Here is a 15,948-nt window from a genome sequence, read left to right as displayed (position 1 = left end):
TTGAGATATATGAGAATTTGCCAGTGTGAAATAGGTAATAGAGAGTAGTATAGTATGTCACTTGGTTGAGAAATTTAGGTTTTGGGATTTTTAGTATGGTGCAGATAGGAAGCAAGAAGGAATTTTGGTGTAATCCCTGTCTTCTTCTTCCTCTTCATCTACTCCATTTTCTGCAGTATTCGTGGCACTGGGTGATTGGTCAAGGAAAGCACAGTGCAGAGGTTAGGTGGACAGTCAAGGGATGACTTCTTGGTAGATAAGTAGAAATAATGTACATTTTAAGAGTTAATTGGATGAGACAACTTTGAAAGACCTTGAAACTGTACATTTTCCATCCCACTGAGCCTGGTGTGCACAGCATGAAAAACTTTACGTAAGATAACTATAAACAAGAAGCTGAAGACCAAAAAAGTCCCGTGAGTCTCCTTTTCCCTGGCACCGAATGAGTGTTTTCCCCATCCAGAGAGCCCCCAGAAGGCTCCAACGTAAAACAAACATTAATAACTGGTGCCCCAACAATGTTTGTAATAAGTTGTTTTTTCCATAAAGTTGTTCTACCTATGGGTGTTGTCTTAATTAGCCAAGCATGTGGAATGTGTTGATTAAATGAGCACTGAGGTCCACCTGTAGCAAACCAAGGTCTAAAAGAAGAAGATTGAATAAATGGGTGCCTTTTAGCCCTTAGCCTTCTGATCTGACTCTGTGTCATCTCTGACTCAGTGGTGACATTTGGGGATTTGTGGGGGCTATTGGGGATCCTTTCTGCACCTCGAGACCCAACAGGAGCTTCTCCAATAAACTTTGCCTGAAGCTCCCACTGTGCCCATGACAGGAACCCCTGTGAGTGTCTGGGACATCCCGGCTCTATCCCGATGTCACCACGGAGCACCCGTGAGTGCCCGTGACAGATCGGTTCCTTTGCAGCCCAAGGTGCCCTGGGATGTCACCATGGAATGGCTGTGACTGCCTCTGCCCACAGGGCTCTTTACAATCCCCAGAAACCCCTGGGAGGTGTCCATGGAGCCCCAGTCTCTGCCTGTGACATTCCAGCTCTTGAACAGCCCGGAGACTCTTGGAACATCCCCATGGAACCCCTCTGAGGGCCTGTGACAAATCTGATCCTTAGCAGGCAACCATCCCCAGCCCCCCGTTGCTATGGTCAGTTTCCATGGCAGACATCACCAGCCCCCGTTGTTGTGGTCAGTTTCCATGGCAACCATCACTAGCCCCCTGTTGCTGTGGTCAGTTTCCATGGCAACCATCACCAGCCCCCTGTTGCTATGGTCAGTTTCCATGGCAACCATCACCAGCCCCCTGTTGCTATGGTCAGTTTCCATGGCAACCATCACCAGCCCCCAGTTGCTATGGTCAGTTTCCATGGCGGACATCACCAGCTCCCTGTTGCTATGGTCAGTGTCCATGGCAACCATCCCCAGCCCCCTGTTGCTATGGTCAGTTTCCGTGGCAACCATCCCCAGCCCCCTGTTGCTATCGTCAGTTTCCATGGCAAACATCCCCAGCCCCCTGTTGCTATGGTCAGTTTCCATGGCAACCATCACTAGACCCCCGTTGCTCTGGTCAGTTTCCATGGCAACCATAGCCAGCCCCTTCCGTTGCTATGGTCAGTTTGAGTGGCAGTCATCCCCAGCCCCCCCCGTTGCTATGGTCAGTTTCCATGGCAGCCATCCCCAGCCCCCAGTTGCTATGGTCAGTTTCCATGGCAACCATCCCCACCCCCCTGTTGCTATGGTCAGTTTCCATGGCAACCATGACCAGAACCCTGTTGCTATGGTCAGTTTCCATGGCAACCATGACCAGATCCCTGTTGCTATGGTCAGTTTCCATGGCAACCATCCCCAGCCCCCTGTTGCTATGTTCAGTTTCCATGGCAACCATCCCCAGCCCCCTGTTGCTATGGTCAGTTTCCATGGCAACCATCCCCAGCCCCCTGTTGCTATGGTCAGTTTCCATGGCAACCATCACCAGGACCCTGTTGCTATGGTCAGTTTCCATGGCAACCATCACCAGAACCCTGTTGCTATGGTCAGCCTCCATGGCTACCATCCCCAGCCCCCTGTTGCTATGGTCAGTTTCCATGGCGACCATCCCCAGCCCCCTGTTGCTATGGTCAGTTTCCATGGCAACCATCCTCAGCCCCCTGTTGCTGTGGTCAGTTTCCATGGCAACCATCACCAGCCCCCTGTTGCTATGGTCAGTTTCCATGGCAACCATCACCAGCCCCCAGTTGCTATGGTCAGTTTCCATGGCGGACATCACCAGCTCCCTGTTGCTATGGTCAGTGTCCATGGCAACCATCCCCAGCCCCCTGTTGCTATGGTCAGTTTCCGTGGCAACCATCCCCAGCCCCCTGTTGCTATCGTCAGTTTCCATGGCAAACATCCCCAGCCCCCTGTTGCTATGGTCAGTTTCCATGGCAACCATCACTAGACCCCCGTTGCTCTGGTCAGTTTCCATGGCAACCATAGCCAGCCCCTTCCGTTGCTATGGTCAGTTTGAGTGGCAGTCATCCCCAGCCCCCCCCGTTGCTATGGTCAGTTTCCATGGCAGCCATCCCCAGCCCCCAGTTGCTATGGTCAGTTTCCATGGCAACCATCCCCACCCCCCTGTTGCTATGGTCAGTTTCCATGGCAACCATGACCAGAACCCTGTTGCTATGGTCAGTTTCCATGGCAACCATGACCAGATCCCTGTTGCTATGGTCAGTTTCCATGGCAGCCATCACCAGGACCCTCTTGCTATGGTCAGTTTCCATGGCAACCATCCCCAGCCCCCTGTTGCTATGGTCAGTTTCCATGGCAACCATCCCCAGCCCCCTGTTGCTATGGTCAGTTTCCATGGCAACCATCACCAGGACCCTGTTGCTATGGTCAGTTTCCATGGCAACCATCACCAGAACCCTGTTGCTATGGTCAGCCTCCATGGCTACCATCACCAGGACCCTGTTGCTATGGTCAGTTTCCATGGCGACCATCCCCAGCCCCCTGTTGCTATGGTCAGTTTCCATGGCAACCATCCTCAGCCCCCTGTTGCTGTGGTCAGTTTCCATGGCAACCATCCCCAGTCCCCTGTTGCTATGGTCAGTTTCCATGGCAACCATCCCCAGCCCCCTGTTGCTATGGTCAGTCCCTCGACAGCTCCATGCAGACCCCATGACAGAGGTGGTTGCCATGGACACCAGCTCAGGCCTGCAGCCAGAGCTCGTTGCCATGGCAACCATTGGCACTCCCATCCCCAGGGTCATGGGATCCCAGATCCACAGAATTGGCTGAGCTGGGAGGGGCCCATCAGGATCCTGGAGTCCAGCTGCTGGCCCTGCACAGGACACCCCAACAATGCCAGCCTGGGCCTGGCAGCGCTGGCCAAACACTGCTGGAGCTCAGAGAGCACTGGAGCTGGGAGCCTTCCCTGGGGAGCCTGGGCACTGCCCCAGCAGCTTCTGGGGAAAAACCTTTTCCTGAGATCCAACCTCAGCCTTCCCCAACTCAGCTGCAGCTGTTCCCTCCAGTCCTGTCCCTGGGCCCAGAGGGAAGAGGTTCCCACAGCCTCAGCCAGGGACCCGCTCCCAAGGCTGTTGCCATGGCCACCAGGGCTGGGACCAGCTGGGATGCTTGGATTCCAGGGGCCGGGCTTTAGGAATGGGTTTCCCCAATGTCCTGCTCCCACTAAAACCGCGCTGCCGCGTGCTGCCCTCCCACCTCCCATGAAAATCACAAAAGGTAAAGATCCTGGGCTGGCATAAGAACAAGTTACTGGGAGCATCAATGAGATAAAAAACAAACAGGAACAGAAACAATGTTGATAACAGAAGGGATAAGAAAAACTATTTACATGGAAAAATACAACACAAATCCCTGGCTCTTCCAGGCCTAGTATTTCCTCCTGCCTGGAAAGGACACCCTTTCCTGCCCCTGGCAATGACCCAAGGTGGGAGTGAATGTAATGACATGGCCATGGCCAGACCTTCACGTTCTTCAATCCTACATCATGCCACTGGCAGGGGCAGGAATACAGACAAGTGTCTTCCGAGCATGGATCACAGTGAACATAGATCTCCAGGGCTCTTCCCAATGTGCGTTCTCCAATGGTGGATGAAGCTGGAGAAGTGCAAGAAGCTCTTCCTGCAGTTGGGACATTTGCACGGCTTCCCTTACCAGTGCCTCCGTTGGTGTCTGGTCAAGCTGGAGCTCTGGGTGAAGCTCTTCCCACACTGGGGACACTCATTGGGCCTCTCCTCAGTGTGGATGCGCCGGTGCCTGATGAGGTTGGAGTTGTGCTTGAAGCCCTTGCCGCAGTCAGGGCAGCAGAAGGGCCGCTCCTCTGTGTGAATCCGCTGGTGGCGCAGGAGACTGGAGCTGGTCTGAAACCTCTTCAGACAATGGGGACACTCGTAGGGCCTTTCCCCAGTGTGGATGCGTTCATGCCTGACGAGTTCTGAGCTGCACCTGAGGCCCTTCCCACACTCCCCACACTCGTAGGCCCATTCCCCAGTGTGGATCATCTGGTGGCTGATCAGGTGTGAGCTCTGCCTGAAGCTCTTCCCACACTCCAAGCACTTGTAGGGCTTCTCCCCACCATGAAGCTGCCCATGGGCCACCAGCTCTGATCCCTGGCTGAAGCTCTGTCTACCCTCCTGCCTCAGGGTGGGTCTTTCCTCCTCACAGCACCCGAGGTTGGGTTTGCAGCCCCTCCTCCTGGGGGATCTCAGTGGCTTTTCCTCCCCGTTGGATTCCTGCCCCGTGGCGTCGCTCAAAATGGCCTCTTCCACAAGGTTCTGCCGCAGAGATTTGTCCTCCCTGGTCTCTGGGGAAGGCAGGACAAGGAGAGGATGAGATTTGCCTCCATGCCACAGGGAAATGGAAGAAGATCCCCCCAGTGCATCCCAAGATGGCGTTGGCAGAGGGGTTGTCCTTCAGCCAGGGGCCATGCTGGGCTGGAGCAAGAGACAGGGGGAAAGAGGCACTGACTTCCTCCTCACCTGCCTGGGTGTCCTGGGGCATCTTCCTCTTCCTGGCAGCCTCCATCCACCCAAGGTTTGGGAATCAGAAATCCTGGTTTGGGGGAAAATACAGTGTATGAGCACACTGGGTTAAGGGGTTCCTCCTGCCCAAGTCCATCTCCAGTGTTGCGGCACATCCACAACGAGCCCCTGTGAGCAACCTGCACTCCCAGAGCCCAGAGCATGCTTGCTTAACCTGCTGATGGACAAGGCCAGAGACGGCTCTTTGTGCAGAGCTCCAAACACAGTTTATTGCAATGTAGAGGGTCCAGGGACAGAGACAAAATGGGGTTGAGGACACAGGGTTTGATCAGGGGGAAAGGGGCGGACCTCAGGGTCAAGGGCCAATGGGAACTGAGCACAGGTGGTGCAGAGGAGGGGCAGGCAACTGGGGAACCAATGAGGTAACAGGGGCGGAACATTGCAGTAAACTGGGACCAATGGGGGACAAGAGAGGGGAGAACATTGTCGGGGAGTACATATAAGGAAAAAAGGGCAGCTGGGTGATACCAATGAAGCCTGCTGCATTAACGTGAGCCTGCAAATGCTTATGGTGAGACCATTGTACTCAGAGGGGTGTCTCTCTCTGACCCTGGTCACCTTTGCCCTGAGGTATTGCAGTTCCAGTGTTGGCCTCTGCGCCTCCACACTCTAGAAGTCACCACGAACGCTCTAAACACCAAGACTCAGTCCACCAAAATACACAAATTACCAAGATTCAGCCAAACCACCCAACCCTGGGTTTCACCTCTCTGGTCTCTCCACTTTGGGCTCCTGGAGGCCCCCCCTGTCTGGGTTGCTGCGGGTCAGGTTTGTATTGGTGTTCCCTCTCTCTGGGCTGCTGGGGCTCCTGGCAATCCCACAGGTTCCCGTTCTCTGGGCTCACCACTTTGGCATCACAGGTGTCCCAGGGGTCAGCACTGTCCGGGGTCCCTGTTTCAGGGTCCTGGGGTAGCCATGGTACCCCCTGTCCTTGCTGCCAACATGTCCAGGCTTCTGGAGCACTCCCAGCTCTCACATTGCCCGTTCCTGCTCCCCCCAGTGCCGGTTTCCCTGCCAGCCCTGCCGGTCCCGGGCGATCCCCAGGTGGCTCTTGTTATGAATAGAAAATTGGAAATTTTTTAAATTTCAGAGTTAAAAAAACCAAGCCAGACCGAGTCAGACTCCTTTGGCTTTGCTGCCGAAGAAAAGCCTTTTATCACCCGTTGATGGCAGGTGATTAACTGATTGTTTCCCTGTTGCTGGCCGTATGCCAAGAAGATACCAAGGGAAACCCTCCAGGGTAAAGAGAATGGGCAATGACACCAGAGACAACATGCAAATAAGAAATGCAGTGCACCCTGGGTTTTTACAGTTTTACAGTTTTTACAAGAAAAAAACCCCTAAAATCACGAGCCAGCAAGTGACTTAAGTGGTCTAAGAATGGGAGCATAGTCCCGTACCTGCTTGGACCTTTTTATTTTCTCACCCTAACCTCAAAAGAAACTGATTAAAGAGACCCCCCGGGTTTGTAAACAAAACAAACCAAGGACTCAACGACTCTCCCGTGAGGACAGAGTCCCCAGTTCTGTCTGCAGACCAGCGGACAAAACTGCATCATCCTCCTCCTTCGTGCCACGCCTGGGAGCAACGGCGGCGAGGGCGCAACCGGTCGATTTCTCCCCACCTGAGCTGATTCTTCTTAATAAAGGCATTAAAAAGGAGAAAGATCTCCTGCCCATTTATTTCAGCTCTGGGCTGACAGTGCAGCCCCTGGGCCGGGCAGAGCCAGCCCCAGCACGGGGGGACCCTGCATCCTCCGCTGCCTTGGCAGTTGCGCCCAGCGCCGGGCACAGAGCTCAGGCAGCCCCAGCCGCCCCCTGCCCAGGGAGCCCCGGGGACCCCCACAGCTGGGGCTGGCTCTGAGCGAGGCGGCCCCGAGCCCGGCTGCGTGGCCAGGGGGGCACGGCGAGCCCGGGGCCTCTCTGCCAGCGCTTCCCCCGCTCTCCCTCAGCCTTTGCCCGGCCGGGCACAGCGATCCCGGCAGCTGCCCCGCTGTCGCAGCTGCGGCTCTGGAGCAGGGAGGCTCTGCGGGACCCCCGGGCTGTGCCCCCTCCCAGCCCATGCCCGCCCCGCACCTTCAGCCCGGCCTCTCTCACTGCTCCGGCTCCTGCACAGTCCCCGCTCTCCATTCCTTGGCTCCCTGAGCTCTCCTCTGGGGCTCCTACAACACCCGGCAATGGAAAACAATCCATTTTGGTGCTCCCTAACCAGGCCACAACTGAAACTTTGTTCCTTTGGCCTGACTGCAGAGACCTCCAGGGCATTTTCGGCACACAGTCCCAGCCCCCAGCGCTTGCTGAAGGTGCTCCCTGCAAATGTCACTGTGCCAGGGCCCTGTCCTTGCTGTCACCTGCTGGGGCTGGCCATGCACAGAGCTCCTGGACTTGCATTTGCAGCTGCTGTGCAGCCAAAGATGAGGCATCTGCAGCTGCCTGAATGCAAAAACTGGAACAGGAACCTCTCTCCAGGGTGAAATCTCCCCTCCTGTGCCAGCCCGTGGCAATGCTGCCATTCTCTGCTGCTGCGGCTGCTGCTGAGGCACTCGGGGCTCTGGCTGAGCAGCAAAGGTGACCCTGAGCCAGGAGCTTTCCTTGGCTGCAGCAAAGCCTCGGCATGCAAAGCCCTTCCCAGCGCTGTGCCTGTGCCAGGAGGGATTGTGCCAGCCGAGCTGACCCAAAATTTCTTCTCCCAGGCAGCTTTAGGACACACAACATGGAGAAGCCAGAGCCCACTCTCAGCTTTGCACAGTCCTCCAGAAGAATCCTCTGTGTGAAGCAGCCTGGGAACAGGATTTGGTGTCATGGGAGGGGAACTCAGAGCCCTTTTGTGCCCTGTGGGCTGAGGCTCTGCATTTGCAATGGCCCTGCAGCTGCCAAAGGGGCCTTTTTGGCTCAGCTGAGAACAGTTGTGCTGAAAACCTGTCTTAAACCTGCTTTTGCTCTAAATGTGCTCAATGAATTCTCATTTTTTGCAGCCCCAGGTCTTGTGTGAGTGAAGGTCTGAAAAGTGAAGGATGGAACAGCTCTAGTGGGGTGTTACTTTCCTTTCCTTCTTTTGGTTTTTCTTCTTTTGGTTTTTCTTATGTTTGTTTTGGTTTTTTGTTCTGTTTTCGTCGGTTTGTTTGTTTTTATATTTTTTTATTTTTTTTTGTTTTTTTGGGGTTTTTTAGTTTTTTTTGGGTTTTTTTTAGTTTTGTTTTCTGTTTTGTAGGGGTAGTGGTGTTTTCTTTGGTTGGTTTTTTTTTCTGTTTTGGTGTGATTTTGTTTGGGGTTTTTTTAGTTTTTGTTTTGTTTTGTTTTGGGTTTTTTGGGGTTTTTTTTGTTTGTTTGTTTTTGTGGTATTTTTAATGAACTCACCCTGTCAGCCTTGGACAGAGCTTTGTATCTGTGTCTGACACTTGTCTGTGGCACTGTGCAGGTGGCCAGGGGGACCTTCCCTGAGCTGTGTGCAGAGGAATCCACATCAGCCCAGGCCGGGCTGGGCAGTGGCCGCTCAGTTCCATGGACTGGACGCGGCTCTGGACGCTTCCCTTGGAGGGTCTGCAGGGAGGGAACGCTGGGGCTGTCACTGCTGGGGTGTCACACACAGGGGAACGCTGGGGCTTTCACTGCTGGAATGTCACACACAGGGGAACGCTGGGGCTGTCACTGCTGGGGTGTCACAGACAGGGGAATGCTGGGGCTGTCACTGCTGGGGTGTCACACACAGGGGAACGCTGGGGCTGTCAGTGCTGGGGTGTCACAGACAGGGGAATGCTGGGGCTGTCACCGCTGGGGTGTCACACACAGGGGAACGCTGGGGCTGTCACCGCTGGGGTGTCACACACAGGGGAACGCTGGGGCTGTCACCGCTGGGGTGTCACACACAGGGGAACACTGGGGCTGTCACCGCTGGGGTGTCACAGACAGGGGAACGCTGGGGCTGTCACTGCTGGGGTGTCACAGACAGGGGAACGCTGGGGCTGTCACTGCTGGGGTGTCACACACAGGGGAACGCTGGGGCTTTCACTGCTGGAATGTCACACACAGGGGAACGCTGGGGCTGTCACTGCTGGGGTGTCACAGACAGGGGAATGCTGGGGCTGTCACTGCTGGGGTGTCACACACAGGGGAACGCTGGGGCTGTCAGTGCTGGGGTGTCACAGACAGGGGAATGCTGGGGCTGTCACCGCTGGGGTGTCACACACAGGGGAACGCTGGGGCTGTCACCGCTGGGGTGTCACACACAGGGGAACGCTGGGGCTGTCACCGCTGGGGTGTCACACACAGGGGAACGCTGGGGCTGTCACCGCTGGGGTGTCACAGACAGGGGAACGCTGGGGCTGTCACTGCTGGGGTGTCACAGACAGGGGAACGCTGGGGCTGTCACTGCTGGGGTGTCACACACAGGGGAACGCTGGGGCTGTCACCGCTGGGGTGTCACAGACAGGGGAACGCTGGGGCTGTCACTGCTGGGGTGTCACAGACAGGGGAACGCTGGGGCTGTCACTGCTGGGGTGTCACACACAGGGGAACGCTGGGGCTGTCACCGCTGGGGTGTCACACACAGGGGAATGCTGGGGCTGTCACTGCTGGGGTGTCACACACAGGGGAACACTGGGGTTGCCCCGCTCCGGCCCTGTCCCCAAACAGCTCTGCCAGCATCTTGGGGGGACACAGAGGCTGAGCCAAAGGGTGAGAATTGCAGAAGGGGCTGAGCTGGGAGGGACACATTGGGATCATCGAGTTACAGAATCACAGAATGACAGAATAACAGAATTACTGGGTTGGAAGAGACCTTCAAGAACACTGAATCCAACCCAGCCCTAACAGCTCCTCAACTAAACCATGGCAACGAGTGCCACAACTAATCTTTTTTTAAACATATCCAGGGATGATGACTCTACCACCTCCCCAGGCAATCCAATCCAATAATTTATCACCCTTTCTGTAAAGAAAATGTTTCTAACATCCAACCTCTATTTCCCTTGGTGCAGCTTAAGACTCTGTCCTCTGGTTTTGTCAGTTGTTGCCTGAAGAAAGAGACCAACCCCACCGGACTACAACCATCTTTCAGGAAGTTGTAGAGTGCAATAAGGTCACCTCTGAATCTTCTCTTCTCCTGGATAAACAACTCCAGCTCCCTCAGTCGTTCCTCACAGGATTTGTGTTCCAAGCTCCTCACCAGCCTTGTTGCCCTTCTCTGGACACACTCTAGCCCCTCCATGTCCTTCCTAAATTGGGGGGCCCAGAACTGGACACAGCAATCAAAGTATGGTGCCAGTCCAGGGGAAGAATGGCAAGTACACCAGTGCCAAGTGCAGGGGAAGAATGACCTCCCTGCTGCTGCTGGCCACACCATTCCTGATCCAGGCCAGGAGCCATTGGCCTTCGTGGCCACCAGGGCACACTGCTGGCTCATGTTCAGCCAGCTGTCGAGCAGGACCCCCAGGTCCCTTTGTGTCTGGGCACTGTGCAGCCACACCATCTCCAGCCTCTGGCATTGCAGGGGGTCATTGTGACCAAAATGCAGGACATGGGATGTTGAGTCATTAAACTTCATCTGACTGGACTCTGCCCATCCATCCAACCATTCCAAGTCTCCCTACAGAGCCCTCTTGCCTTCCACCAGATGGACAGACACTCCCAGCTCAGTGTCATCTGCAGATTTACTAATGAAAGACTCAATCCCCTCATCCATGTGGTCAATAAAAATATTGAACAGAGCTGGCCCCAGCACAGAGCCCTGAGGGACAGCACTGGTGCCTGGCTGCCAGCTGGATGCAGCAGCGCTCACCAGCACTCTCTGGGCCGGCCATGCAGCCAGTTCTGAACCCAGCACAGAGTGCTCCTGTCCCAGCCCTGGGCTGCAGCTTTTCCAGGAGTGTGCTGTGGGAGACAGTGCCAAAGGCCTTGCTGGAGTCCAAATAGACACATCCACAGCCTTTCCTGCATCCACCAGCAGGGTCACCTGGTCATAAAAGGAGACCAGGTTGGTCAAACACCACCTACCCCTCCTAAACCCCTGCTGGCTGGGTCTGATGCCCTGGCCATCCTGTAAGTGCTGGGTGATGACACTCAGTATAAACTGTTCCATTTTCTTCCTGGGTACTGAGGTCAGACTGACTGACCTGTAATTACCAGGATCCTCCTTCCCACCCTTGTTGTGAATGGGCGTCACATTGGGCAGCTTCCAGTCATCTGGAACCTCCCCAGTGAGCCAGGACTGCTGGTAAATGATGGAGAGCAGCTTGGCAAGCTCATCTGCCAGTTCCCTCATCACTCTGGGGTGGATCCCATCTGGTGCCATGTATTATGAACATCCAAGCAGCTCAGAATTTCTCTGACTGCCTTCTCTTGGATAATGGGGGGACCATTCTGTTCCCTGGCACCATCAACCAACCCAAGAGGACAGTTGTCCTGGGGACAAGCCGTCTTCCCACCGAAGACTGAGGCAAAGAAGGTGTTAAGCACTTCTGCCTTCTCCTCATCTGCAGTGACTAAGTTCTCTCCTTCATCCAGTATAGAACAGAGGTTGGTCTTACCCTTCCTTTTATCATAAATATACTTGTAAAAACATTTTTATTATCCTTTACAAAAGTTGCCATTTTATGTTCAAACTGATCTTTGGCCTCCCTGATTTTTTTCATATATGCTCTAGAAGCCCTCTTAAATACTTCTTGAGAGACCTGACCCTCCTTCCAAACATGATTCATCCTCTTTTTATTCTTAAGGTCCCCAAAACCTCCCTCCCCCTCTAGGCTGGGTGATTGCCTCGTCGCCTCATCTTTCAGCACACAGGGAAGGTCTGTTCCTGTGCCCCCAAGATCTCTGTTTTGAAACACATCCACTTTTCTTGAACCCCCTTGCATTTAAGGGCTGCTTCCCAAGGAACTCTTTGAATAAGCCTCCTAAATAGGCCAAAGTCTGCTCTCCGAAAGTCTAGTATAAAAGTCTTATTAATGTTCCTCCTGACTTCACCAAATATTGAGAATTTTATAATCTCGTGATCACTCTGCCCCATGGAGCCTCCAACCACCACATCTCCCACCAGCCCATCTCTATTTGCAAACAACAGATCTAACACAGTCCCTCCCCTGGTGGGCCCACCCACTAGCTGTGACAAAAGGTTGTCCTCCACACACTCTAAAAATTTCCTGGACTGCCTTTTTTATTCTGCATTAAGTTCCCAGCAGATATCTGGCAAATTGAAACCACCTACAAGAACAAAGGCTGATTACCCAGAAACCTTCTCTAGCTGCTTATAGAATGAGTTGTCCACCACTTCTTCCAGCTGGGTGGACAATAACAGACTCCCAGTAGGATGTCAGCCTTGTTGGCCTTCCCCCTAATTCTCACCCACAGGCATTCAACTTCATCATTACTTTCAACATCAATAGCATCAAAGCCCTCCCTAATATATAGGGCCACCCCTTCACCTCTGCTCCCTTTCCTGTCTCTTCTGAAGAGTTTCTGGCTATCTCATGCAGTGCTCCAGCCATGTGAGTCATCCCACCACATTTCCCTGATGGCAATTACACCACAGCTCTGCTGTTGGACCATGGCCTCCAGCTCTTCCTGTTTGTTACCCATGCTGCATGCACTGGTATCCATGCACCTCAGCTGGGCTGCATCTGATTTCACCCCTAACTCAGGCTTACCACCCTTGGGCCTGTTTCCAGACAGCCCAGCTGCATCCCCTTCCCTCTTCAATCCTAGTTTAAAGCCCTCTCAACAAGTCCTGCCTGTTCATGAGCTAAAAACCTTCTGCCTTTAACAGAGAGATGGAGCCCATCTGGTTCCAGCAGGCCAGGTACAGTAAAAGTTGCCCCATAATCAAAGAATTCAAAATTCTGCAGGTAACACCAACCCTTGAGCCACTTGTTAATAATTTGAGCACTTCTATTCCTTTCACTGTTCTTCTTAGCCACCAAAGGGACTGAGGAAAAGACTACCTGTGTCCCTGTCCTATCAACCACTTGTCCCTATGCCCTGAAGTCCCTTTCAATTTTCCTGACACTCCTCTTCTTAATCTCATCACTTCCAGCCTGGAGTTTCAACAGTGGATAATAATCAAAGGACTGAATGAGCCCAGGAATTCCCTCAGGAATATCCTGCACCTGGGCCCCAGGGAGGCAGCAGACCTCTCTGTGGGGTGGGTCCCCTTGACATGGGGCCCTCTGTTCCCCTCAGAAGGGAATCACCCACCACCATTACCCTTCTTTCCCTTTTGATGTTAGAGGTGGCAATCCATGTTACAGATTAATCATAATTGGGAGGCTCTCTGGGCAGATAATTTTCTTCTTAATCATTTGGCTGACTCTCTAGATCCAGGGGCTCATACCTATTCTGAAGTGGCCCCTGGCTATGGGAGAGGGGTCGGGAGGAATTTTTATCATAACCTCACCATGGAGGGACCATTTCCACTCCCCTTCATCTACCAGGTGTCCTTCTCTTGCTTGACAGTTTGCAGCATAGGAGTCCTGTGACTCTTGCTGGGCCTCGCGTAGGGATGGAAGGGCTGAACTCCACCAATCTATTTCCCTTTCACTTTCCCTGATACTCCTTAGTCTTTAAATTTCCTCCCTAAGCTCGGCCACCAGTGAAAGGACATAATTCACCTGTTCACACCGCAGGCAGCTTTTCTCCTCACTGCCCCCTGAAACCACTGCTAAGCTCAAACACTCTGCACAGGACTGGGTCAGGACAGACACATCCTTTTTGGAGGGCTCCACCTAGTTACATGCACTTGTACTAACTACAGTTTTTGATTGTGTAAAAACCATTACTACCAGAAACCCCAAAACCAAGCAACCAACAGAAACACTGCAAACAACACACAGTAAACCTTCCTAGCAAGAAAACCTGCAACCCTGCCTGCTTGCCCTGCCTGTGCAAACTGCCTCGTGAATTGCCCCTCAGAGACATGCCACGGCCCTGTTTGCCCACTCCTGTTTGCCACAAACCCTAGAGGCCTCTTTTAATCCGCCCGCTAACCAAGGAGGGAGGAAGCTGCACCCCATCCCTGCGTAACTCACAGGCTCTTGATGGCTTCCCTCTTTTCCTGGGCAAGCCACTGGAGGAGGTCCAGGCCCAGATGGTCCCATGGAAGGAAAGGTCCCTCAGCCCAGGGACGCTCAGCATGGGCTGCCCCATCCTCCCCGGGGACCCGCCACTGGTCACAGCAGCCCCTGCCTGGCTCCTGCCTCCCCACACTGTGGACATCCCCAGCTGCCCCTGGGCACGCAGCTCAGCCTGTGCTGATCCTGGGTGGGCTTTGCTGCTGCTACCACCCGGACACTGGGGTGACAGCTCCATCTCTTTAGTGCAAGAGAAGAGCTGGGCCAAGCCCTGCCCACCTTCAGTAGGGACCAGAGAGCAGGGCCAGTGCCTTCAAGGGGAGAGGACCTTGTCTGGCTGGAGACAGCATCTGCACAGCAACAAGCTGTTAAAGCAGCTGGTACAGGGACATTAGGCATGGGCATGGAGATGTGCGATGCGACTAGAGGTCCAGTTCTCCCTTAGGTGTTTGGCAGGATATATGAAGGGAGAAAGATACAATTGTGAAAGAGGCCATGGCAAGTGACACAGTGAACAGCGGCTCTGCTATACCTGTCATGCACTGCTTGTGCCCATCCTCCAAGCAGAAAATCATTGGGATTCATCAAAGTGGAATCAGGGCATGTGTTCCTGTCTTGCTTTGAACCTCTACAAGATCTGTGGGGAGCATGAGCCCATGCTGTGCTGCACTGCTGAGCTGGCAGCACGGTGGATACGGGCAGGACGTCCTCTGTTTCCCCCAGAGCTGGGGCCTGCAGGCACCTTGCCACCCCTTGGCACAGGCTGTGCCACCCAACAAAGCCCAGCAGGCCGGGAGGAGAGCCCGGGGGCAGCGCAGCTGCTTGGGCAGTGGCTGCTGCCAGGGACACGGGCCAAAGCCATCCCTGAGCAGCCACTGCCACCCCTGGCCCTCCCTGCCCCGTGACAGCTCCCCCAGCCCCAGGGGACAGGCTCAGGCCCACTAAGGACACACTGGAGCCTTGCTCTTACCCTCTGTCCTGTCCTCACCATTGGCACCCCATGCAGTTACTGCCGGGTTTCAGGATGTGTCCCCCATGGAAGGACCCCAGCAGGACTGCTCAGAACCCGAGTGCCCTGAGCCTGTTTGGGATAATTCCCATGGGCAATGCCGGTCTTGTCCAGCCTGTGTAAGACTAAACATTAAGAATTAAAAGCAATTTTACTTTTTATTGCCAAAGTGTCAGAAGATTCTAGGTTTCCCTGACTGTAAAACTACTTGGACAAATACAGAACTGTTGGAGGAAAGTGGAACAAATATCTGGTGTCCGTATTCTATGAAAAACTCTCCTCAATGCTACAAAGGAAAAACATATCTAAATGTTTCAAAATGAAAGACAAAGATAACATGAGAGTGCTCTTGGTCTGATGAGCCCCATGCCCAGCTGCTGCCTGCCCATGCCTGGCTGTGCCCAGACGAGCAGCTCCGCCAGTGCTGGTGGTAGCACACAGACACCTGAGCTGAAGCTGGACTCAAGCCTGTGATAGATGAGTAATGTGACAGTTGACTCTCACAATTAAAGGATAAATATCATGTATACATGTTAAGAGAAGATTTATACACTTACAGATATGTTTTACCCCCTGTTGTGTTTTTATCATGGGGTTACCTGAGTTTGGGACATTTAAGAGGGTCACCTTGCTACGAGAGCAGCACCTGACCTCCAAGCGAGATGTACGGAAGTAAACTCCACCACTGGACATCAAAGAAGGAGTTGATGGACAGAACTTTAAGAAGGGCAAAAGAGTTAAAAGGTGAAACCTCCGTTGTGTGGATGAGCACGTGGTGGGAAAATCCTCTATACCCGGAGCCATAACATTTTCTCAATTCAG

The 15,948-nt window shown here is 53.7% G+C and overlaps 1 long non-coding RNA gene across 1 annotated transcript; it reads right to left on the bottom strand.

Annotated features, from left to right (window-relative positions):
* Positions 1-4,354: 4,354 nt before the first annotated feature.
* Positions 4,355-5,945, bottom strand: LOC135287477 (uncharacterized). The gene is made up of 3 exons (XR_010351159.1): positions 5,214-5,945; positions 4,997-5,069; positions 4,355-4,821 (listed from the first exon to the last, which is right to left on the bottom strand). It is a non-coding gene; the product is annotated as an uncharacterized LOC135287477 (long non-coding RNA).
* Between the last annotated feature and the right edge of the window lie 10,003 nt (positions 5,946-15,948).

The sequence above is a fragment of the Passer domesticus genome, chromosome 29, assembly GCF_036417665.1.
Source record: "Passer domesticus isolate bPasDom1 chromosome 29, bPasDom1.hap1, whole genome shotgun sequence".
Classification (NCBI taxonomy): domain Eukaryota; kingdom Metazoa; phylum Chordata; class Aves; order Passeriformes; family Passeridae; genus Passer; species Passer domesticus.
Note: the sequence above shows the minus strand (reverse complement) of the source record. Positions and strands in the feature narration are given on the sequence as shown.